This window comes from Carcharhinus amblyrhynchos, chromosome 7 (assembly GCF_965287045.1).
Source record: "Carcharhinus amblyrhynchos chromosome 7, sCarAmb.v2.hapA, whole genome shotgun sequence".
NCBI lineage: Eukaryota > Metazoa > Chordata > Chondrichthyes > Carcharhiniformes > Carcharhinidae > Carcharhinus > Carcharhinus amblyrhynchos.
In genome coordinates this window covers 12,355,993-12,382,432 of record NC_137330.1, presented here as the reverse complement: position 1 = coordinate 12,382,432, position 26,440 = coordinate 12,355,993, and the positions used below count along the sequence as shown (strand labels likewise).

At 44.3% G+C, this 26,440-nt stretch overlaps 1 protein-coding gene across 3 annotated transcripts in view; it reads right to left on the bottom strand.

Moving 5' to 3' along the window:
* phf3 (PHD finger protein 3) overlaps nt 1-25,894 on the bottom strand; it is a 144,797-nt gene extending 118,903 nt beyond the window's left edge. For 2 of the 3 annotated variants that reach the window (XM_080191961.1, XM_080191962.1), the window contains exons 1-2: nt 25,780-25,894; nt 2,971-3,056 (exon numbers count right to left, since the gene is read on the bottom strand). The gene's annotated coding sequence lies outside the window, so the exon portion shown is untranslated. The remainder of the gene's footprint in view (nt 1-2,970; nt 3,057-25,779) is intronic. The other variant, XM_080191964.1, reaches the window with a different exon arrangement.
* Between the last annotated feature and the right edge of the window lie 546 nt (nt 25,895-26,440).

Sequence of the window (26,440 nt, the reverse complement as noted above, 5' to 3'; positions counted from 1 at the left end):
CACAACACCAGGTTAAAGTCCAACAGGTTTATTTGGTAGCACAAGCTTTCGAAGCGTTGCAGTATTATTTTAAAAATACGAAATTATCAAACTTACTGAATGAAAAGGTCAACACAATAAATACCAATTTCCTACTTTCGTTTACTACCCAGCTCCACACAGCTGCAAGAAGCATGTTTAAGCGCGATAGTATCAATACATCTGTTCCAAAACTGCACAAGAACTCCAAATAAGTGATTTCTCCCATGCAGGTTTTACTGGCTGGTCTCTGGTTGAGTAAATTTCAAACTTCACATGTTTTTTACATTTAACAGGACAGCAAGGTCTCAGCAATGAAGTGCAGATGAGACTGACAGGCGTTCATACTAAATCATACCATTCTAAAATTCAAATATATATCTCCTCAAAGGTTCACCATTCCTCTTAATTTGTGTTCATTCATGAAGCAGAACTAAAGCGAAGAACAGGAGTCCTCCAGCATAATGGGACAGGTGGAAAAATAAAGGCAAATAATTGCTGATCGTTGTTTTCTAGCTTCATGGACCATTAAAACTTTTGAAGAGACACTTGCCAGTTATACCATTCAATGTTGTTTTATTCTTTCTCAGGATATGGGTGCCACTGGCAATGCCAGCATTTGATGCCAATGTATCACCTCAAGAAGGTGATGGTGAGTTATCTCCCTGAACTGCAAAGGTGTATGCAGTGTAGGTACACCAAATGGTGCTGTTAGGAAAGGAGCTCCTGGATTTTAACCTGGCAACGGTGAAGGGACAGTGATATATTTCCAGGAGTTTGACCTGCCAGCAGTGAAGGAAAGCGATATATTTCCAAGTAAGGATGTTGTGTGACTTAAAGAAGAGATTTTAATGGGGCTGTCCCCATGTGTCTGTTGCTCGTATCCTTCCAAGTGGCAAATGTCACGTGTTTAGCAGGTGCTGCAGTGCATCTTGTAGATGGTACACACAGCTGCCATTGTGTTTGGGCCATGAGGGTGAGTAAATATGCAAGTTGGTGGATGTGGTGCCAATCAAGAGACTACTTTCTCCTGGATGGTGTCAAGCTCCTTGGGTGTTATTGGAGCTTCACTCATCCAGGCAAGTGGAGAGTATTCCATCGCACTCCTGACTTCTGTCTTATAGATGGTGGACAGGTTTTCGGGAATCAGCAGGTGAGTTACTTGTCACAGAATTCCCAGCCTGTGACCTGCCCGAACAAACACAGTATTTATGTGGCCGTACCAGTTGAAGTTCTGGTGAATTGTAACCCTCATGATGTGGGGGATTCAGCAGTGGTAATGCCATTGAATGTCAAGGCAGATGGTTAGATTCTCTCTTGTTGAGATGATCATTTTCTAGCACTTGTTATTTGCCACTTATCAGCCCAGGTCTGTTGCCCAAGTATTCCTTCCATATCTTAAGAGTTGAAAATGGTACTAAGTATTGTGAAATTATCACCGAACATCCCCACTTTGAGGTAAGATCACTGATGAAGCAGCTGATGAGGTGACTGACCTCCAACAACCACAACATCTTTCTTTGTGCAAGGTATGATTCTAACCAATGAGAGTCACGTTCCGATTCCCACTGACTTTAATTTAGCTAGGGCTCCTTGATGCCACATTTGGTCAAATGCAGCTTTGATGTCAACAAAAGTCACTCTCACTTCACCTCTGGAGTTCAGCTCTTTTGTCCATATTTGGACCAAGACCGTAGAGGTCGGGAGTCAAGAAGTCCTGGTAGAACCCAATTGGGCATCAGCTAGCATGGTATTGCTCTGCAGTTGCCGTATGTTAGCTCTGCTGACAACAACTTTCACCGTTTTGTTAATGATTGAGTGTAAACTGATAAGGCAGCAACAGGCCAAATTAGAATTGCTCTGCTTTTTGTAAAAGAACATAACTGAAAAATTTCCATTTCTCAGGTAGATAGACACCTGTGTTGTAGAAAGTTAATCAAAAATTCCCTTTCAGCTGTTATTGTGCTGGCTAACTGCAAGGTGACACAAAAAGGAAACAGCCCAGTCAACTACATCAAAGTCCAAAGTCTAATCAGCTAAGGATGCATTTTTGGGAAGAGGAACTGTTGATGCATTAAGGTCCGTGGAATACCGGGTGAACTGAACTCCAGGTCAAAGCAGCAAAAAAAGGAAACACCGCCAAGGGTATTCTGTTCAGCAAAATGTGCTCTTACATACGAATACTGAAACTGCATAATTCAAGCGAACCAAGCTGAAATCAATTCAGCAAATCCATGAAATGAAAACTACAATTCTGAGGCTAGGAATCCAAACTCAACTACTGCATACCCCAGTGCCAACAACAGCAACAACATCAGGATACATCAGATAGCCAAATTAGTGACTGCTTTGATTTGCACTAATTGCTGTTTGAAGATTGTAGAAGGACAAAGTAAACTAATGACAATTCATGAGCAGCAGACCCTTTCTGGAAAGACAGACTGTTTATCATCCATATCCTTTGCAAATATGGACAGTTCCACAATAGGGAAGGAAACGTAAGTCAGTGCAGAGGCAATAATTCCAACTGCTCAAAGAGAATGAAGAATATGGTAGTCTGCTTGCCATAGCCAAAACTCTGCAATATGTCTGATTGTTTCCTTTGTAAAACAGACATGGCTCAAAAGTACCACTGATCGGTATGGGAATATTCAACTGACCTCAACAGCAAACGCTTTCTGTTCTCCCAAAAATCCTTGGCATTTCCAATTGTAAAGATGCAGCCAAAGGAAAGACCTAAGATGCTTATGGCAGTAATGCACTCTTAAGATAGGAATAAAGTAGAAGATGAGGCTATAGCACCTGACATTGCAACAGATGCTTCTATAGAATGGTATCTATACTGCTAGGATATAAAGGAATATTATCCCTAGGAACAGACAGAAATAACCATTTGACCTCAACAGCTCTGCAAGTAGGTTCAACACACTGATTGAATTTGGTTATTCTGACCTCAACACTTTGCCTTGTATGTTCAATACTGGTTGAGTTCAGCTCTGCGTGTAGGTTCAATACTGGTTGAATTCAGCTATTTTTTTCTGAAACAAGAGGAACACAACAAACATAACCATTTTTTCAGAAGAATAGTGAATCTTCAGAGGGAAATGTTGGGAAAACAACTTAAAAATATAAAATGGCATTTTTAAAACAAAAAAACTTAAATGGGTTACACTACAGGTATCAAAAACACTTTCCAGTATAGAAATTCTCAATGGCAATGGAAAATTATCAACCAAACTTAACACTTTATGATTAAGCAATGTGATGCCAATTATTACTACACACATGCACATAATACCGGTTTATTTGCAAAGGATTATTTCTGTATCTGCACTACTTTCCCAAGTTCCTTCTCAGACGCCAGTCAGCTTTCATTCGATTGTGCAGTCGAGCGTCAGTGAGAGAATTTCTCCTATCACAAATCAAAACAAAAATGCCACACAATCTCAAATCCATTTGAATTACTTATATTCTATGTATTTTGCAAAACAAGCATTCATGCACTTTCAGGAAGTAAACTCACTACAAAACAGCTGTCAAACAGATTTAAAGTCATGCCTCCTTGCTGTTTCTTATACAGCTCCTCGCATTAACCATAACTGAGGTCACTGCAGTGGTCTAGCAAGAAGATTGCTGTAAAAGTATCAAAACATTGAACAGAATATATATGTTGCTCTGTAATAGCGGCTATTCTATTTTGTCAATTTTGGTAATTACACATATTAAGTATTCACAAAGTAAACTTACTTTCATTTTACCTATGAAACAGGCCTTAACTTCAATCTTTGAAGAGTACTCCGACCACCAAACTAAGATTTGTTTTGATTTGCCACAATAGCTATCCTCATGTGAACTTTTAGCCACTAAATCTTGGTTCCACATTACTCAAAATATTTAATGTAGTCCAGTAGACAATATTTTATTCCACTCAGACCTCTAGAAAGAATAAACTAGAAGTGTTTTTACATAAATTTTTACAACAATGGTTACAAGAGCAGGTCAGAGGCTAGGAATACTGTGGCGATTAACTCACCTCCTGACTCCCCAGAGCCTACCATCTACAAGGCAAAAGTCAGGAGTGTATTGGAATACTCCCCACTTGCCTGGATGGTTGCAGTTCCAACAACACTCAAGAAGCTTGACATCATCCAGGACAAAGCAGCTCACTTGATTGACACGCATCTACAAACATTCAATCCCTCCACCACTGACGCTCAGTAGCAGCAGTGTGTACTATCTAGAAGATGCACTGCAGCAATTTACCAAAGATTCTTAGACAGCACTTACCAAATCCACAACTAGTCCCAACTAAAAAGACAAGAGCAGAACTACATGGAAACCCAACCTGCAAGTCCCCCTCCAAGTCACTCACCATCCTGACTTGGAAATATATCAACATTCCTTCGCAGTCACTGGGTCAAAATCTTGGAATTCCCTCCCTAACAGCATTGTGGGTCAACCCAAGGCACGTGGACTGCAGCGTTTCAAGATGGCAGCTCACCAACATCAAGGCAACTAGAGATGAGCAATAAATGCTGGCCAGCCAGCAACACACATGTCCCAGGAATGTATAATAAAAAATTCAAGAGAGCAGACCAGAATGTTCCTGAAAAATCATAAAAAGCACTTAAACTCTGATGCTTTTTCTGTGTTCTCAGCATAATATATAAAATGTACTTGAATCTTCATTTAACCATAGGTTACTAAGATTTCCCACAGCATTTAAAAGTGAAGCTATTGGCTTGTCCAAAATTAAACAAGTTGAGACGATAAAAACAAGAGGTCAATTTGGAGTTTGTTCCTAGATCAGCCATGAATTCATTGAATGGCAAAGGGGTTAAGTGGTCTACTCCCATTCTGATGCTGCTTTAATTTAATCCAAATCAGATGATCTCAATTGAGGAACCATTGAGGATGAAGCTGAGGATTGGCATATGAAACAAATCCAGCGGTTAGGATTGCCCAGGATTTTCCAACAACTTCAGAAATGAGAAGCTTTGTAAAATTGAGTGACATATTTAATAGATGTGTCTGTCCCTTCAGTTCTCAAGGATCACAAATAAAATTTGTTGGCATTGACCACACGACCAAGGTTCCACAGAATCCAATTAACAAATTGAAAGATAACTCAATAGGCCAGAAAATAAAATTGACTCTGTACCCAGTCAGTAAAATTCTCATCCAAAAATGCTATGTGCAAAATGTCAAAAAATGTTCATTTAATCTGCAGCACTGACATCATATCCCCAACCCTGCCTGAGCGCACCTTGCCAAATACAACAGAACACACTGAAAATACGGTAAACCAGAGTGCCATAGTAAATAGATGAGGCAATAGTACTCTCTGCAGATAGGTTGATTCCAAATTTTTAAACCTGGCTACAAGAGAAACAGAACAAGTTATTAAAACACCTTTTACAAAGTTCCGTTCATGTAATGAGACATTCATTCCAGTTTGGTTTATAGATTCACTTTCCATGCAGTGTTTAATTTATTAAGAGGCAGAGGATGATGTGAAATCAAAATACGAATAAACCAAAAAGTTTTAAATTACTTGAGCAGTAACATGACAGGATCTTTAGATACAGATGTTCAAGTGTGGTATAACTGCTAACATTTGTACTTTAAAAATCACTAAGTTACAGTCTATCACCACAGACTATAGTACAGGGATTCAAATAAAATTCTGAACTGTAGGAGGAGCTTAACTTTTCCTGAAGTTTACATTCAGCAAACAGGGAAAAATCTCATGTTCACATTATAAACCACCACACAATGTGATGGCCATGTGCTTCCCAGTTTGGAGACCACAGGCTAAACCACCTCTGCCCTAAGTTTCAAGTAAAACACATGGAAATATATTTGCTTTTAACTGCAAACAGCTCAACAATGATAAAGTGTATATGTTAATAACACTGATGATGGCCTCCCCAACAAAAGCCTCAATAATCTCTGCCTGTCTACTCACTAATTGGTTGCAAACTTGCACACAGGAACAGAGAGTTGTCATTTATTCATCGGCATGTCAATTATATAACACCCGGTTTGTGAGGGGAATAGATGTGCTTCAAAAACTGGGCTTAGGTTTTAACTAATGAAAACAACTCTGCAATGTATTTATCTATAATTAATTTTTAATTATTCTACTAATATACACCTCAAATCATTATAATCTCTTAAAATTAAAATAAAATTCTTCCACCTTTTCTGCTTGGAAAGATACCTACCGCTGGAGAATGTTGATTGGATAAAGGAGCTGTCAAATATTGTCAAACATCACATCAAGAATAGAAAGACTGAAATGTGTAGCACACTCATCACTGTGTTTTTCTGAGTAAATGCCTGTTTTTTTAAAACAGCATCACTGAAAGAAATGCTTTACATGCAGGACTTTCATATTATGAATGCTGTAGAGTATTCTAATTTACATAGGGGAGGCTGTGTGATAAGTAATCTATTTGAAAAGCTGTCTTTAACCAAATATATTCGAGAACTAATGTTATACCCAGCCTTCCACTTCAAGCTACCAGCAGCATCAATGGAGCAGCGTGTTACTCGGCAGTTTTCTTTCAAAAGGTTAAGCTTTTGTAAGCTTGATTTACAATTGCAAAGCATTAAACGTTTATCACAAAAATGTATTGAACACCACAGAGCACTGGCAAAAAAAAAACAGAGGACAGCAAATTCATATCTTCAACTGAAATTATGCACCATAATTTGTTGCCTGAAACAGGATGCCTTGGTGGTTATTTTCCAGACGTCGCTGGATTCTGGGGAAGTGCCGGATGATTGGAAAACGGCTAATGTTACGCCGTTGTTTAAGAAGGGTGCCAGGCAAAAGGCGGGGAATTATAGGCCGGTTAGTTTAACGTCTGTGGTAGGTAAAATGTTAGAATCTGTCATTAAGGAGGAAATTGCGAGGCATCTTGAAGGGAATTGCTTGACAGAGCAGACGCAGCACGGTTTCATTAAAGGGAAGTCGTGTCTGACAAATTTACTGGAGTTTTATGAGGATGTGTCTGGGGCGGTGGATAGAGGAGAGCCGGTGGATGTGGTCTTTCTAGATTTTCAGAAGGCGTTTGACAAAGTACCTCACAAGAGGTTATTGCAGAAGGTCGAGGGACATGGAGTTGGGGGTAGGGTGTTAGCGTGAATAGAGGATTGGTTGTCAAATAGGAGGCAGAGAGTGGGGGTCAACGGGTGCTATTCGGATTGGCGGGTGGTGACTAGTGGAGTGCCCCAGGGGTCGGTGCTGGGGCCTCAGCTTTTTACCATTTATATAGATGATCTGGAGGAGGGAACCGAGTGTAGGGTGTCGAAATTTGCTGATGACACCAAGATTGGGGGAACGGCAAATTGTGCGGAGGGTGGGGAGAGTCTGCAGAAGGATCTAGATAGGCTGGGCGAATGGGCCAGGAAATGGCAAATGGAATTTAATGTTGGCAAGTGTGAGGTGGTCCACTTTGGTAGGAAGAACGGTAGGAAGGACTATTACTTATGGGGCGAAAAACTGCAGCAGGTGACGGTGCAGAGGGACCTCGGGGTCCTTGTGCATGAGTCGCAAAAACCCAGCTTGCAGGTGCAGCAGGTGGTCAGGAAGGCAAATGGGATGCTGGCCTTCATAGCGAGGGGGATTGAATATAAGAGTAGGGAGGTCTTGCTGCAGCTGTATAGGGCATTGGTGAGGCCGCAGCTGGAGTACTGTGTGCAGTTTTGGGCGCTGCACCTGCGCAAAGATATTTTGGCCTTGGAGGGAGTGGAGGAGGTTTACTAGGCTGATGCCGGAGTTGAGGGGGTTGAGCTATGAGGAGAGGCTGAATAAACTAGGCTTGTACTCGTTAGAATTTAGAAGAATGAGGGGAGATCTCATTGAGACGTATAAGATGATGAATGGGATGGATAGGATAGAGGTGGAGAGACTCTTCCCGCTCAAAAAAGACAGTAGGACTAGGGGGCACAGCCTCAAGATAAAAGGGGGGCGGTTTAGAACGGAGTTGAGGAGGAACTTCTTCACTCAAAGGGTGGTGAATCTCTGGAATTCTCTGCCCGTTGAAGTGGTGGAGGCTGCCTCGCTAAATATTTTTAAGACGCGGGTTGATGGGTTTTTGATAAGAGAGGGGATTAAGGGTTATGGGGAGAGGGCGGGAAAGTGGAACTGAGCAGCGACAGATCAGCCATGATCTTATTGAACGGCGGGGCAGGCTCGAAGGGCTAGATGGCCTACTCCTGCTCCTATTTCTTATGTTCTTAACATTTAAATTATCCAGTGATTTGCGAGGCAAGGGAGATAGCTTGTAGGGTGATTTGTGCCACACTGCCATTAGCCTCACAAAACAAAAGCTCATCAACTTCAAGCATTTGCTACAATTGCACATACATTGCCAATAAAATTACCAAAGTTAGGGGTGGAACTTAACAGTGCAATTAACTTTGTAATAAAAAGGTCTCTGCTTCTGGAATTCCAATCAACCTCTCCAACACAGAAAAGAAACACTGACACCTGGAGTCTCTCTTACAAGTCATAAGTAATGAACTCAAACATTTTTATTACTATTTCTATTCATCTCTTACTACAATCTTCTTTTCCTTTTTTCTATATCTGATTTGATTCTAGTTCACCCTATTTTCTTCTCCATTGCTCATCTATTCCTTCTGCAATCCTTAAACCTTCTTGCTTCAGAACAGGACAAAGTCTGGCATTCATCAAGGTAAGAAGTCTCACAACACCAGGTTAAAGTCCAACAAGTTTATTTGGTTGCAAAATCCACTAGCTTTCAGAATGCTGCCCCTTCGTCAGGTGTGTGGGAGTTCTGTTCACAAACAAGGCATATAAAGACACAAACTCAATTTACAAAATAATGATTGGAATGCGAGTCTTTACAGGTAATCAAGTCTTAAAAAGGTACAGACAACGAGAGTGGAGAGAGTATTAAGCACAGGTTAAAGAGACACGTATTGTCTCCAGAAAGGACGTTAGTGAGATTTTGCAAGTCGTTATGGGGGTTACAGATAGCATGACATGAACCCAACATCCTAGTTGAGGCCGTCCTCATGTGTAGGGAACTTGGCTATCAGTCTCTGCTCAGCGACTCTGTGCTGCCATGCGTCATGAAGGTCGCCTTGGAGAACGCTTACCCGAAGATCAGAGGCTGAATGCCCGTGACCGCTGAAGTGAAGTGTTCTCCAACAGAAGAGAACAGTCTTGCCTGGTGATTGCCAAGCGGTATTCATTCATCCGTTGTCGTAGCATCTGCACGGTCTCCCCAATGTACCATGCCTTGGGACATCTTTTTCTGCAGCGCATCAGGTAGACAACGTTGGCTGAGTTGCAGGAGTATGTACTGTGTACCTGGTGGATGGCATTCTCACGTGAGATGATGGCATCTGTGTCGATGATGGAGCACATCTTGCAGAAGTTGCTGTGGCAGGGTTGTCTGGTGTTGTTGTCATTGTTCTCATGAAGGCTGCGTAGTTTGCTGCAGGTAATGGTCTGTTTGAGGTTGTGCAGTTGTTTGAAAGCAAGAAATGGGGATGTGGGGATGGCCTTGGCGAGATGTTCGTCTTCATCAATGACACGTTGAAGGCTCCAGAGAAGATGTCATAGCTTCTCTGCTCTGGGGAAGTACTGTACAATGAAGGGTACTCTATCCACCGTGCCCGGTGTTTGTCTTCTGAGGAGGTTGGTGCGGCTTTTCGCTGTGGCGCACTGGAACTGTCGATCAGTGAGTCGAGTGTCATATCCTGTTCTTATGAGAGCATCTTTCAACATCTGGAGATGTCTGTTGCGATCCTCCTCATCTGAGCAGATCCTGAGTGTACGGAGGGCTTGTCTGTGGGGGATGGCTTCTTTGATGTGTTTAGGGTGGAAGCTGGAGAAATGGAGCATCGTGAGGTTATCCGTGGGCTTGCGGTACAGTGAAGTGCTGAGGTGACTGTCCTTAATGGAGATGCGTGTGTCCAAGATTGCAACCGATTCCGGAGAGCAGTCCATGGTGAATCTGATGGTGGGATGGAACTTGTTGATGTCATCATATAGTTGTTTCAGTGATTGTTTACCATGAGTCCAAAGGAAGAAAATGTCATCGATGTATCTAGTGTATAGCATCGGTTGATGATCCTGTGCAGTGAAGAGGTCTTGTTTGAATCTGTGCAAGAAGACATTGACTTATTGAGGTGCAAATTTGATCCCCATGGCTGTTCCGTGTGTCTGGATGAAGAACTGGTTGTTGAAGGTGAAGACATTGTGGTCCAGGATGAAGTGGGTGAGTTGTAGAATTGGAAACTGGCAGTTGTCAGCGTCATCAAGGTCCCAGATGCCTTATATTCATCACCAGGGACTATAGTACATGGATTCAAATAAAATTCTGAACCATAGTAGGAACTTAACTTTTCCTGAAACTTACATTCAACAAACAGGGAAAACATCTCGTGTTCACATTATAAACCATTATACAATGTGATGACCATGTGCTTCCCAGTTGGAAGACCACAGACTAAATCACCGCTGCAGTAAGTTTAAAGTGAAACACATGGAAATATATTTGCTTTTAACTGCAAACAGTTCAATAGTGATAAACTATACATGTTAAAAACACTAATGATGGCCTTCCTCACCAAAAGCCTCAACAGTCTCTTGCCAGGCCAGTAGTATCTCTCACTTTCAGCAAATTACAACACAAAAAAAAACGCTGAAGGATAAGGAAATTTTCAGTGGGGGCTGCAAGATGCCCCAGTCAACAATTCTGGAATTTGGAACCTATATTCCAGGCATTCTAAAATACCTTCCCTTTTCAGATATAGCAACTGCAACTAATTTGTGTAGCAGAAAGACCAATTCATATGTGTTACACAGGGGTAAAAAGGATGGAGATAACTCACTGCAACACTCATATAATCTTGCCCTTTTACTTAACAAGTCCACATGAACTATTTCCTAAAGGTGGGATCACTTGCTGATCTGAATGGACAACATTTGGAAGTTTGTAAATGAAGAATGGTTTGCCTCAATTAATTCCACCTGAAAAGGGCATTTTTCATAGCAACACTTAAAATCATAAGCTTTTCCTTCTGTAATCATAGATTGTATGATATTGTAGTACTGTAACAAGATGATTTTGGGATAAAAATTAGACAATGTAGTAATGTTAACCATTTGGAAAGAGCACCAAGTCATGACAAGGCCACTACATCAGCAACTTTCAACAGCACTGAAACACAATACAAATCCTCAAATACCACTAAAAGTCCTAGATATAACCCATTTCATTAAATAGGATTTATTTTGTTGCCACTAGCTAGTGAGTCCATTTACAAAGCACAGAGCTGCAGAATCTATTCACCCAAATGTTAGGACAGAAAGAAGACCAATAAGTTCTGAGTTCATTCTGCCACCATTGACTTACAGCATGGTTGATCTGCACTTCATACGCCATCTATCCACCCTAGTTCCGTACTCTTAGTTAGCAAAAAAACAGCCTCGAGTTCTGAAATTTTTAACTGATCTCCTCCCTTAGATCCTACAGAAGGATCTAGATAGGCTGGGTGAATGGGCCAGGAAATGGCAAATGGAATTTAATGTTGGCAAGTGCGAGGTGGTCCACTTTGGTAGGAATAATGGGAGGAAGGATTATCACTTACATGGCAAAAAACTGCAGCAGGCGACGGTGCAGAGGGACCTGGGGGTCCTTGTGTATGAGTCGCAAAAACCCAGCTTGCAGGTGCAGCAGGTGGTCAGGAACGTGAATGGGATGCTGGCCTTCATAGCGAGGGGGATTGAATATAAAAGTAGGGAGGTCTTGCTGCGGCTGTATAGGGCATTGGTGAGGCCGCAGCTGGAGTACTGTGTGCAGTTTTGGGCGCCGTACTTACGCAAGGATATTTTGGCCTTGGAGGGAGTGCAGAGGAGGTTTACTAGGCTGATGCCAGAGTTGAGGGGGTTGAGCTATGAGGAGAGGCTGAATAAACTAGGCTTGTACTCGTTAGAGTTTAGAAGAATGAGGGGAGATCTCATTGAGACATATATGATGATGAATGGGATGGATAGGATAGAGGTGGAGAGACTCTTCCCGCTCAGAAAGGATAGTAGGACTAGGGGGCACAGCCTCAAGATAAAGGGGGAGCGGTTTAGAACGGAGTTGAGGAGGAACTTCTTCACTCAAAGGGTGGTGAATCTCTGGAATTCTCTGCCCGTTGAAGTGGTGGAGGCTACCTCGCTAAATATTTTTCAGACGCAGGTTGATGGGTTTTTGATAAGAGAGGGGATTAAGGGTTATGGGGAGAGGGCGGGAATGTGGAACTGAGCCACGACAGATCAGCCATGATCTTATTGAATGGCGGGACAGGCTCGAGGGGCTAGATGGCCTACTCCTGTTCCTATTTCTTATGTTCTTATGTTAACAGTTTCAATTTTTTTCAGGGGTGGGTGGGCATGGGGGAAGGAACTCCAGATTTCCACAATGCTTTGTATGAAATAATACATCTTGGCATCGCCCCTAACAACCTAGTTCTAATTTTTCCTTGATCCAGACTCTCCCACAAGGTGGAATAATTTCCTTCAATCATACTAACCATCTCATTTAGATCACCCCCTAATTGCTTATACTCAAGGGAATACAGGCTTAGTCTCTATAACCTGTCCTTGCAACTGAATCCACATCATTCAGCGTAGCCCCTCTCCCAAGAGCAAGCCTAACTGAGTTGGAGGGGAGGTCCAAGGCCACAGCAAGAACAAGACCAGAGATCAAGAGCAACAGGGAGAGAGACAGCAAAAGGCATCACGGAACAATATCACAGGTGAGCCGGTAGTTAGTTGGTCAGTCAGTATGCTTATCTTGACTCTTAAACCAAGGGCAAATGTATAAACAGGGAAAATTAACTAGTACCTTATCAAAAACAGATGAATAAAAATTAATCAAACATACAAGATAGGGATGGCAGGAAGGATGGTGTGACATAACTGCAACATATGGAAGTTGATGGATACCATCAAAATCTGAGGAATCAATCAGTAACAAGTGTCTGCAAGCTGAGAAACTTGGCTCAAAGTTTGTTAGTCTTCATAGCCAGTGAGACCTATCAGGAGGGGGTGACTTATCTGCACGTTTTGAAAAGGAGATTAGGTGGTAGTGCAGGTCTGTTAGCATTCAGGGATAGGAGGTTATGATAGAGCCAAATAGCGGAGATCCCAACAGAAGGATCCTCAGAATTTGCCCATATCCAAAAGGTAGGAAGTTGTTGCTGCCTTGGTGGATGAAGAAAAAGTGAGCAGAGTGGATTAGCAAGCTGACTAGGAAAGGATTGATAATGATATGCAACAGTACAGAGGGATAGGGAAGGTTCTCTGCATCTGAGACTGTTGTCTATCCAGCACCAGTGTTCAGGACATCTTCCCACAGCTGGTGAAGAACCTGACAGTGGAAGAGGGAGGAACGAATCATTGTGGTCCACGTAGGACATATAAAAAACTAGAAATGGGGTTCTGCTGAGGGAGTCTGAGAAGCTCTGGGTTGTTCCTGACTCATGTGAAAAGCAACACTTGAATAAATATGTTAGAAAGTGAAATGCTTTACTGGAAGAGTGGCATGGGATGCAAGACTTCCAATTAGTGGGGAACTGGCATCCATAACAGAGGTATAAACAAGGTGTTCCATTGCAATGGGCTCCACTTAAACCAGGCTGGGACCAGTGTCCTGGTGAATTGAATAATTAGCGTGATAGATGTGGCTTAAACTAGTGAATGGGGTATGGTTGGGAGGGTTCAGGGAAGCACGAATACAAATATACGAAGAGAAATGACAAGGCCATAAGACATAATAGCGGCTTGGGTAAAAATAATCAGAGTAGATCAGTAAAGGACAGAAAGCTTAACAGAGTGTTCATGATCAAGGTGACGTCAGGGAAAAATAGAAAAAAGCTTAAGCTAAATGAGGTATATTTGAATGTGCAAAACATTTGTAATGAAGATTTTTTTATTCAGTCGTGGGACATGGGCGATGCTGGCTGGCCAGCATTTATTACCCATCCCCTGGTTAATCTTGAGAAGGTAGTGGTGAGCTGCCTTTTTGAGTCGCTGCAGTCCATGTTCTTTGGGTTGATGCACAATGCCGTTAGGGAGGGAACTCCAGGATTTTGACCCAGCGACTGCAAAGAAACAGCAATATATTTCCAAGTCAGGATGGTGAGTGACTTGATGGGGAACTTGCTGGTGACGGTGTTCCCATTTATCTGCTGCCCTTACCTTTCCAGGTGGAAGTGGCTGTGGCTTTGGAATGTGCTGTGTAAGGATCTTTGGCGAATTGCTGCACTACATCTTGTAGACAATACACACTGCTGCTATTGAACATTGGTGGTGGAGGGATTGAACGTTTGTAGATGTGGTGCCCATCAAGCAGACTGCTTTGTCCTAGATGGAGACAGGCCTCTTGAGTGTTGTTGGAGGTGCGCCCATCCAGGCAAGTGGGGAGTATTCCATCACACTACTGACTTGAGATGGTGGATAGGCTCAAAGTCACAAGATGAGTTACTCGCCACATTATTCTTAGCCTCTGACCTGCTCTTGTAGCCACTGTGTTTATGTGGCGAGTCCAGTTGAGGTTCTGATCAATGGTAACTCCAAGAATGTTGACAGCAGGGGATTCAGTGATGGTTACATCATTGAATGTTATGGGGCAGTGGTTAGAGGTCTCTTATTGGTGATGGTCATTGCCTGGCATTTGTGCAGCAAATGTTATTTGCCACCTGTCATCACAAGCTTGGATATTATCCAGATCTTGTTGCATTTGAATGTGGACTGCTTTAGTATCTGAGGAGTCACAAATGGTGCTGAACATTGTGTGAACATCCCCACTTCTGACTTTATGATGGAGGGAAGGTCATTGATGAAGCAGCTGAAAATTGTTAGGCCTAGGACATTAGCCAGAGGGACTCCTGCAGAAATGTCCTGGAGCTGAGATGACTGGCCCTCCTCAGCCATCTTCTTATGTACCAGGTATGACTTCAACCAACGGAGTTTGGCTCCTAATACCTATTTGATTCCAGTTTCGCTAGGTCTCCTTGATGCCACACTTGGTTGAATGCAGCCTTGATGTCAAGGGCCATCACTCTCACCACCTTGGTCCATTTTTGAACCAAGGCTGTAATGAGGTCAGGAGCCAAGTGACCTTGGCGAAACCCAAACTGGGCGTCACTGAGCCAGTTATTGCTGAGCCAGGTGCTGCTTGATAGCACTGTTGATGACCTTTTCCATCACTTTACTGATGATCGAGAGTAAACTGATTGAGTTGTTACCGCCCAATCAGTAGTGCTGCTGCCGAGCCACTCTTGGTGGTGGAAATCCCCTAGTGTATATTTTGCACCCTTACCATCCTCAGTGCTTCCTCCAAGTGTTGTTCAACATGGAGGAATACTGATTCATCAGCCGAAGGAGGACAGTACGTGGTTTCCTTGCCCATGTTTAACGTGAAGCCATGAGACTTCATGTGGTCCGGAGTCAATGTTAAGGACTCCCAGAGCAAGTCCCTCCCGACTATATACCACTGTGCCATCACCTCTGCCAGGTCTATCTTGCCGGTGGAACAGGACATATCCAGGAATGGTAATGGTGGTGTCTGGGTGGTTATCTGTAAGGTATGATTCTGTGAGAATGACTATGTCAGGCTGCTACTTGACTAATCTGCGAGACAGCTCTCCCAGTTTTGGCACTAGCCCCCAGATGTTAGTAAGGGGGACTTTGCAAGGTTGACAGATAGCACAGATTAAAATGAATGGGGTAAATTTAATTACTATGGTGGAAACATGGTTAGTGTGGCCAAGATTGGAAATGAAATATTCCAGGTTCTTGGCTTTTAGGAGTCATGGGCAAAATGTAAGAGGAGGAAGAAAATACCTTTGATAATAAAGGATGGGATAAAGGCCATAAAGAGAAAGGACCTTAGCTTGGAAAATCAAATAACTCAAACCCATTTTGGTAGAACTAAGAAATAACACAAGATAGAAAAGAATAGTGAGAATAGTTTATAAGCCCCTAAACAATATTAGTGTCAGACAGAGTAAGAATGAGTAAATTCAATGAGACATGGATAATACAGTATTCATAAGAACATAAGGAATAGGAGCAGGAGTAGGCCATCTAGCCCTTCGAGCCTGCCCCGCCATTCAATAAGATCATGGCCGATCTGAAGTGGATCAGTTCCACTTTCCTGCTTTCTCCCCATAACCCTTAATTCCCTTGTCTACCAGAAACCTATCTACCCGTGACTTAAATATATTCAGCAAGGTAGCCTTCACCACTTCAATGGGCAGAGAATTCCAGAGATTCACCCCCTTTGAGTGAAGAAGTTCCTCCTCAACTCCGTTCTAAACTGCACCCCCCCTCCTTTATTCTGAGGCCGTGCCCTCTAGTTCTGCTATCCTTTCTAAGCGGGAAGAATCTCTCTACCTCTACCCTGGCCCCTTCATTATCTTATAAGTATTCATGAGGAATCATTACACTGACAGAACAAACCAGACTAACAGTGCACAGGATGCTTTTGTGGAATGCAGTCTGGATCAATATTCTAAGAAACTTGCCACAAAACAGGTTGATATCTAGTACTGTGCAATGTTAGGTTCAATTAATAACCTTATATTAAAGGAGTCTTTTGAGAAAAGTAATAACATAATAGAATTTCCTGCCAAGTTTCAGAGTGAATTAGTCAAGTCCAAAACTCAGGCCTTAAATCTGAACAAAGCAAATTACATAAGTTTGAGGGATGAGTTAGTGGAGCGAGATCAGGAAAAATAGATTAGTAGACATAATAGCAGATGACAAATGGCAAATGTTTAAAGAATTAACTCAACTTACAGCAAATTCACATTCCCTTCAGCAATAAAAACCCCCACAGAAAAAATGGTCCAACAGTGGTGACAAGACATGAAAGGTAGCATTAGGTTAAGTATTAGGTTAAAGGAATGGCTTCTAATGTTGCCTAGAGTAGCAAACCTAGGGACTGAAAGGATTTTAGAATTCATCGAAGGATGACCGAGGAAGAGAAAATAAATTAAATGTAAGCTAGCAAGTGACATAAAAGCAGACTGTAAAATCTTCTACAGGTATCTAAAAAGGAAGTGATTAAAGTAAATGCAGCTCCCTTTAGAAATTACAAATGGGGAGTAAAGAAATTAAGTTAGATTAAATAAGGACACTACCTGTCATCATAGGACAAGACAAAAAAATCCATATCCCTGTATATAAGAGGGAAACATAGTAAGAAGTCCAACAGGTTAATCTGGTAGCAAAAGCTACTAGCTTTCGGAGCGCTGCTCCTTCATCTGGGAACTCTGTTCACAAACAGGGCATATAAAGACACAAACTCAATTTACAAAATAATGGTTGGAATGTGAGTCTTTACAGGTAATCAAGTCTTAAAAGGTACAACAACGTGAGTGGAGAAAGTGTTAAGCACAGGTTAAAGAAAAGTGTATTGTCTCCAGACAGGTCAGTTAGTGAGATTTTGCAAGTCCAGGCAAGTCGTGGGGGTTACAGATAGTGTGACATGAACCCAAGATCCCGGTTGAGGCCGTCCTCACATGCGGAACTTGGCTATCAGTCTCTGCTCAGCGACTCTGCGTTGTCACGTGTTGTGAACATCGCCTTGGAGAATACTTACCCGAAGATCAGAGGCCGAATGCCCGTGACCGTTGAAGTGTTCCCCAACAGGAAGAGAACACTCTTGCTTGGTGATTGTCGTGTGGTATTCATTCATCCGTTGTCGTAGCGCCTGCATAGTCTCCCCAACGTACCATGCCTCGGGACATCCTTTCCTGCAGTGTATTGAGTAGACAACGTTGGCCGAGTTGCAAGTGTATGCACCGAGTTCTTGGTGGATAGTGTTCTCACGTGAGATGATGGCATCCGTGTCGATGATCCAGCATGTCTTGCAGGGGTTGCTATGGCAGGATTGTGTAATGTAGTGGTCACTGTTCTCCTGAAGGCTGGGTAGTTTGCTGTGGACAATGGTCTGTTTGAGGTTGTGCAGTTGTTTGAAGGCGAGATGAGGAGGTCAGTGTGGTTTTTTTGCTGTGGTGCGTCGGAACTGTCGATCGATGAGTTGAGCACCATATCCTGTTCTTATGACAGATCTTGGAGGAGTCTGTTGCGATCCACCTAACCTAAGTAGATTCTGTGTATATGGAGGGCTTGTCCATAGGGGATGGCTTCTTTAATGTGTTCAGGGTGGAAGCTTCCACCGACCTCCTCAGAAGACAAACATGGGACACGGCAGTACCCTTCTTCGTCCAATACTTGTCCAGAACCTTCAACATGTCATTGATGAAGACAAACATCTCGCCAAGGCCATCCCCACACCCCCACTTCTTGTCTTCAAACAACTGCACTGTCCGCAGCAAATTACCCAGCCTTCAGAACAGTGACCACGACACCAAACAACCCTGTCACAGCAACCTCTGCAAGACATGCCAGATCATCGACATGGATGCCATCCTCTCACATGAAAATACCATCCACCAGGTACACAATACATCACTTGCAACTCGACCAACATTGTCTACCTGATATGCTGCAGGAAAAGATGTCCCAATGATACATTGGGGAGACCACGCAGACACTATGACAACAGATGAATGAACACCACTTGACAATCACAAGGCAAGAGTGTTTCCCAACAGGAAGAGAACACTTCAGGGGTCACGGGCATTCAGCTCTGATGTTCGGGTAAGCTTGTGCTACCATATAAACCTATTGGACTTTAACCTGGTGTTGTGAGACTTCTTACTGTGTTTACCCTGGTCCAATGCTGGCATCTCCACATTATAAGACGGAAAGCAACTTAAAAGAAATTTGCATCAGTAAATGAAGAAATTAGTGCAAAGGTAAGCTGAGAAATCCTCTGAATCTGATTATCTACATCCTAGAATTTTAATAGTGGTGGCTACAGAAATAGTGACTGCAATAGTCTTGGGTATCTAGAATTCTCCAGGTACTGTCTGTGTGGACTGGTAGGTAGCAAGCGTAATTAACCCTACTATTCAAGAAAGGAGGAACAAAGAAAACAGAGAACAAAAGGCCACAACACAAAAAGAAAATGCTGGAAAATCTCAGCAGGTCTGACAGCATCTGTGGAGAAAGAACAGAACTAACATTTCAAATCTAGATGACCCTTCATCAGGGCAATAGGCCAATTAATAAGATACCGATAGTAGGGAAAATGTTAAAACACCTTGTTAGGGATGTGATGACAATGCCCTGAGAAAGAAAATCATATGGTTGGGCAGAAGCAACAAAGATTTATGAAAGGAAATTCTGTTTGACAAATCTATGAGGTTTTTTGAGGTTGTAATTAGTAAGGTGGATAAGAAGGAACCAGTGGATATAGTTAGTGTATTTGGATTTTCAAAAAACATTTCAATAAGGTGCTATACAAGAGACTACTTAAAATTGGGGCCTGTGGGATTGGAGATAATTGCATGGATTATGGATTGGTTGATGGACAGAAAATTGAGTCAAAGTAAACAATTCACCTTCAGGTTAACCGGTTGTAACTAGTCAGGTACCACAAGGATCAGTACTTGGGCCTCAACTTTGTACCTTATATGACATAGACGAAAGAATCAAGCGCAATGCATCAATACTTGTTGAAGACAGAAAGTTAGCTGTGCAAGCTGTGAGGAGAAAGCAAAGAGGCTACATAAGGAGATATGCACATTAAGTGGGTGGACAAGAACATGGCAGTTGAGAGGTGTGAAGTTATCCATTTTGGTAGGAGGAATAACGAAGTAGATTTTTTAAAATTGCAACTGAAATAGTTTGGAATTCAGAGGAACCTGGATGGCCTTGTACTTCACAGGAAGTTCACATGTAGGTAGGGTAAGGAAAAAAGAAAGCAAATAGTATATTCTTAGAGTACAAGAATAAAAGACATCTGACCACAATTATATCCAGCTTTGGTGAAACAATACTTGGATGTGCTGGTACAATTTTGATCTCTACCCAAAGAGAGTTTTTTAAACTTTTTCATGGGATTTGGGCAAGTCAACAATTATTACCCATTCCTAATTGCTCGAGAGGGAAGTGGTGAGCCACCTTCTTGAACCGCTGTAGTTCATGTGGTGCAGGTATATGCACAGTGCTGTTAGAGAGGGAAATCCAGGATTTTGACCCAGTGATGGTGAAGGAATGGCAATATAGTTCCAAGTCAGAATAATCTTGGCGAGTTGCTATAGTGCATCATGAAGATGGTACATACTGCTGCCACTGTACTCCAACTATGCTTTGTCCCTAGAAGGAATATAACAAAAGGTTCACCAGACCGATCCCTGAGATGAGAGGATTAGGCTCATATGCCATAAGGATTCAAAAGAATGAATGAATGAATCGAAATTAACAATTCCTTGGGGGCTTGCCGGGTAGAGGCTCAGAGATTGTTTCTTTTGGTTTGGAAATGTGAAGTGAGGGGTCAGAGTAAGAATGAGTTGTGAATCTTTGGAATTCTTCACCTCAGAGTAGGGGAGGATCAGTTATTGAGTATATGCAAAATAAAGATCAACAGATCTTTAAATGCTCAGGAAATCAAAAAATAGTGAAGGGAGGTTGAATTCAGATAAGTCAGCTATGAGCAGGCTGAATGCTGTCCTCTCAGATTTTATCTGATATATTTTCCTGTGGTGTGGTGCCCAGACTGAACACAGCACTCTAAATGTGATCTAACTAGAGTTTTATATTACTAAGGCAACTTCAAGCCACCTTGAAAAAGGCTAACATTTCATTAAACATTTTAAACTATTTTTGTGCCTGTATGGTATTGCCAGAATTCCAAGGAATAAAACTGAGTTGTTTTTTATTTGGTTGCAATAAGATCAGAGGTCCTGATCAGGACGTAATTAGTGATGCAAAATGAAATCAGTCAAGCTAGACTCTTATTAGATAAGAAAAGTAATATAGGTTATCTTTTGATTCTAGGGTAAGAGAAATATGAGATGTATTTTCATGATATATTTCTTTCTCCACTGAAAAACAGTTCTAAGTCCAACAGTATATTACCACAAATAAAGCCAAATGGAGATTTAAGCCAAGGCACTAAAAGGTAAAGTAAGTGGGAATCCACGACAGGAAGGACCACACATTTTTTGCAAAAGGGGCAACAACTTGGTACCAAATATAATGAACTGGAATAATTCAAAGCGGCTCTCCTCCACTGCAGTCAATTTTCTTCTGTTTATATGTAACTATATTTATATGCAGAAGTCTGGCTCAGGAACATGAAGTTTGTACACTCACTGACCTCAGTGCCTTATTGCTCATATCTTTTTTTTATTATTTGGGAACTGGGCATCATTGGCTGGACCAGCATTTACTTGTCATAAAAAAATCCCGACAATGCAGAAGTTATTCAGTAGGCATTGACATTTATCCTCCTACCCAGTCCCTTTTCCTGTAACCATGGTCAACTTAGTGTGGCCAATCAACCTAACCCTCACATCTTTGGACTACGGGAAGAAACCGGAGCACCCAGAGGAAACCCACGCAAAGACGGGAAGTATGTGCAAACTCCACACAGACAGTGATCCAAGGCCAGAATTGAACCCAGATCCCTGGTGGCTGTGAGGCAGCAGTGCCACCCCTTGAGGAAATGAGGTGGTGAGCCACTACAGTCCCTCAGCTGACAGAGTGCTGTTAGGGAGGAAATTCCAGGACCCAGCAACAGTAACAATAGCAATATATTTCCAAGTCAGGATGGTAAGTGGCTTGGAGGGGGATTTGAGGCGGTGGTGTTCTCCTGCATTTGCTGCCCTTGTCCTTCTAGGTGGCAGAGGTCGTGGGTTTAGAAGGTGCAGTCTTAGGAGCCTTAGTGAGTTGCTGCAGTGCTCACTGGAGGCTCTGATCTGTTCTTGCAGCCACAATATTTATATAGCAAGTCCAATTCATTTTCTGGACAATGATAACCTCCAGGGTGTTAATAGTGGGGGATTTGGCAATGGTAATGCCACCAGGAGATTATTGGATTCTCTCTTGATGGAGATGGTCATTGCCTGGCACTTGTGTGGTGCCAACTATAACTCGCCATCAGTCCAATTGTTGTGTGGATCTTGCTGCATATGGACACTGCATCAGTATCTGAGTCACTAGGAATGGTGAACATCAAATCATCAGCAACTGATACCTGGGATATGGCATGGGGAATGTTATCTTACGAGGAAAGGTGGGACGTTTCAGGAAGGGCTGAAGTGATCTTGTCGAAACTTAAGAACTTGAGGCAACTGAACATGGAGGATGTTGAAAGGATGTTTCCCCTTTTGGCAGAGACTAGAAGTATGGAAGACAGTTTTAAAATAAGGGGTCTCCCATTTAAGAGGGAGAATTTCCTTCTCTCAGAGGATCACAAATCTTTGGAACTCTCCCCCCCACCCCCGGAGCAGTAAAAGCATGGTAAATTTTTAAGGTAGAGGCAAATAAGATTCTTGACTAACAAAAGAATGTAAAGTTACCAAAATGTAGGCAAAATGTGGAGTTGAGGCCAGTCAGGTTGAATGCCAGAGGAAGGTCGTGGACCAAATGGCCTACTCCTGCTCCTAATTTAAATGTTCATACAAAGGAAGCTGCTTTCTGTAACACACTTAACACATTCAGTAGGACAGCAGGGGATTCCGTCTCACGTACCACTGGTTCACTAGGTTTAAATGTCCATCTACTATCAGACTTCTGTTAAATGCATAATGCTAAAGATTGTCACACATGAAAGTCAACCATTAAGATATGATGCTTCAGAAATCAATATGTAAGAGGAACTGAAACTGTGCATCCCTGAAGGTAGAACATAAAAGTTAAAAGTAGTTGTTTCTTGCACATAAACAAACGTAAATTTACCACATGGATTTACAGAACACAAGACCTTTCAGGCTGCTAAGTGTACACTCACTCAATTTAAAGCTCTACCCTCCTATTATTCTGCATTGCCTCTGCTTCAAACATATTGATTATATATCTTCAAAAATATCTATTCTTCATTAAAGAGGTACAAAATTTATTTTCTTAACCATTCCAACAAAACATCTCTGAAGCATTCTCAACATTTACTCATAAATCTCTTCGTAATTAGAAAAACCTATCTTTAATCCAAGTCTTCTCGATTCAAATAAATAAATCTTATCATAAGTCTATCATTATGAAACTTAGGTGTTAATGCCCTTTCTATAATTAGATGCCCATCACTGACAAAGGCTCTGCGCCTTAACTTGGACAACTTTAACCTCTCTTTATCTACCTGCACTTTTGCGCACTGACAAGTCAGGGTCTTCCTCCACATTTCCACAGTAAAACTAAAAACTGTGGCAGCAACCCAGTGGGCCTGGATTGCAACCAGTGTGGAGAACATAGTTATAATCAGTACAGCTGTTTTACAATCTTCTTAAACATCAAACAGCAATAGATATGCCCGGAATGCACATGACACAAGGTCACAGGAAGTGAGAAACTTAGCAGACTTTCATGCAGAGCCTCAAGGTAAAAAAATGTGGAAGGTACTCAGCAGCACCTAATGCAAAAAAACTTAACGTTTCTACAACAAATGATTCCAGATACATGCTCCTTAAAGTGACAAATCTATAAACACAAGGGTTTTCTGACGACAGGACTTTTGCTGGTATAAAAAGCACATTTAAAAATCACTTCAGTGTGTGAAAACTTTCAAATCATTACCTTCCTAAAGATGCCTAAAACAAAAACATCAACCTGCAAAATAACATATTCATGCATTAACAAATCATGCAGATTTATGCAACTAACCACCGAACACACCCACTGAAATTCTATTCCCTCCATAAACAGATCAACTTATTGAATTGGTTTAAGCATTAAGTTTGTCAAACCATGCAAGTTACAAAGACTACAAGCTGAGCAGTAAGTGAGGTGTTCATGTCAAAACATGACATGCAAATAATCCTCCTCCCTGCCTCACCTCATGCCCACTTTATGAAGTCCACCTTGACTCCCACTCCTGCCCGCACAACCACATCCCATTCTCAGACTCTGCCTCCCCACTGCTCCTGCCCTCTCAACTGCTCCAGTTCCCACTGCTCCTACCCTATCAAACGCCCGGGTCATGTCGCTTCATCAGCACCCCGACTTGTTCCCTCATCACCCAATCTCCCTCAACACCCCCACAACTGTTCCCTCATCAACCCTGCCCTTTCAAGCCCATCTCATCCCAACACTCATATCTGCTCGTCCTCACCCTATTCAGTCCTTCCCTTTCTCCCCTCATCATTAGTTCTTCCTTCCCTGCCCTTCAGCCTCTTTGTCGACCCACCCCTTCCTCACATGTCCACATCCTCTCAGACCTTTTCTTCGACTCCCATGTAGTCCCTCTCCCCCGTCATCACATCCCCCAGCCCCTCTGCCCCACTGCAGTCCACCATCTTTCATCCTCCTCAGTTCCTGTCTACCACAAAACCCCTGACCGCTCCCCCGACCCCTTCTCTCTCCCCCCACCAGATTCCACACCCCACAAACCCCACTTTCCCACCAACTCCCCCTCCTCCCCTTCCCCCCCTTTCCCCCAAGACCCTCCCTTCCCCCAGCCCCCCTCTTTCCTCTCCAACCCCCCAGCCCCCCCTTCTCCCCTCCCTCTAGCTCCCCAGCCCCCCCACCCGCTCCCCCTCCCCCCCACTCCCCCTAGCCACCCCCCGCTCCCCTCCACCTCCTCCCCCTAGCTACCCCCGCTCCCCCTCCTGCCCCTAGCACCCCCCACTTCCCCTAGCCCCCCCCACTGCTCCCCCTCCTCCCCCTAGCGCCCCCCCACCGCTCCCCCTAGCGCCCCCCCACCGCTCCCCCTAGCGCCCCCCCACCGCTCCCCCTAGCGCCCCCCCACCGCTCCCCCTAGCGCCCCCCCACCGCTCCCCCTAGCGCCCCCCCACCGCTCCCCCTAGCGCCCCCCCACCGCTCCCCCTAGCGCCCCCCCACCGCTCCCCCTAGCACCCCCCCACCGCTCCCCCTAGCACCCCCTAGCGCCCCCCCACCGCTCCCCCTCCTCCCCCTAGCCCCCCCCACCGCTCCCCCTCCTCCCCCTAGCCCCCCACCTCTCCCCCTCCACCTCCTCCCCCTAGCCCCCTCCATCTAGCCCCCCCCACCTCTCCCCCTCCTCCCCCTAGCCCCCCCCACCTCTCCCCCTAGCCCCCCCACCGCTCCCCCTCCTCCCCCTAGCCCCCAGCTCCCCCTCCCCCTAGCCCCCCCAGCACCCCCCTCCCTCCAACTCCCCCAACCCCCCTCCCCCCCACTTTCCCCCCCTGCTCCCCCCCCAAGCCCCCCACTTCCCCCCAGCCCCCCGCTTTCCCCCCCTGCTCCCCCCCCAGCACCCTCCCCCCTCCTTCCAGCCCCCCCTCCCCCCTCCTTCCAGCACCCCCTCTCCCCCCCTTCCAGCCCCCCTCTCTCCCCCAGTACCCCCAGCCCCCCCCCCCCCCACCCTCTCTAGGTTGCTGTGTCCAGAGACAGCTCTATGTCCCGGGGCCTGTTTCCCCGCTCCAACGCCGAGGCCTAAGGCCTCGCCAGCAGCCTGGCGCCTGCGGCGAGCGGGAGGCCGAGGGTGGGTGGGTGACGGGTTTGCGGGCCGGGCCGGGCCAGGGGAAGGGGCAGTGAGGGTGACCGCAGTGTGTGTGGAGGCCGGGCCCGGGCTCAGCGGGCGACCGGGCGGACGGCGGGCTCGGTGTGTAAACACCCTCCCTCCCTCCTCCTCCTCCTCCCCGCCCCCCGCACGCTGTCTGATGGAAGCTCACCCTGTGTCACCGTGTCGGTCTCCGGTTCTCCGGCCTAGCCTCTGCCGCTGTGTCCGACCTCCGGGAGCCTGGTCCGGCCGCTCGCCGCCGCCATCAGGGCCTCAGAGTGAGAGAGAGAGAGAGAGGAGGGGAGGAGAGAGAGAGAGAGCAACCGTCTGGCAACCTCACGTGGACACGCCCGCCTCGCGCGGGGGGAGAGAGAGGCAGCTCCGAGAGAGAGAGATCCAGTCAGAGAGATCCAGTGAGTGAGAGGCAGGATCCAGTGAGAGACAAGAGAGAGAGACAGATCCAGTCAGAGAGATCCAGTGAGTGAGAGGCAGGATCCAGTGAGAGACAAGAGAGAGAGACAGATCCAGTCAGAGAGATCCAGTGAGTGAGAGGCAGGATCCAGTGAGAGACAGAGAGAGAGACAGATCCAGTGTGTGTGTGAAGCAGGATCCTGTGAGAGAGATCCAATGTGTGAGAGGCAGGATCCAGTGAGAGAGAAACGGGGGGGGGGGGGGGAGCCAGTCAGAGAGATCCATTGTGAGAGAGGCAGGATCCAGTGAGAGAGATCCAATGTGCCAGAGGCAGGATCGAGAGAGAGACAGATCCAGTCAGAGAGATCCAGTGTGTGTGTGTGTGTGTGAGGCAGGATCCAGTGAGAGAGAGGTCCAGTGAT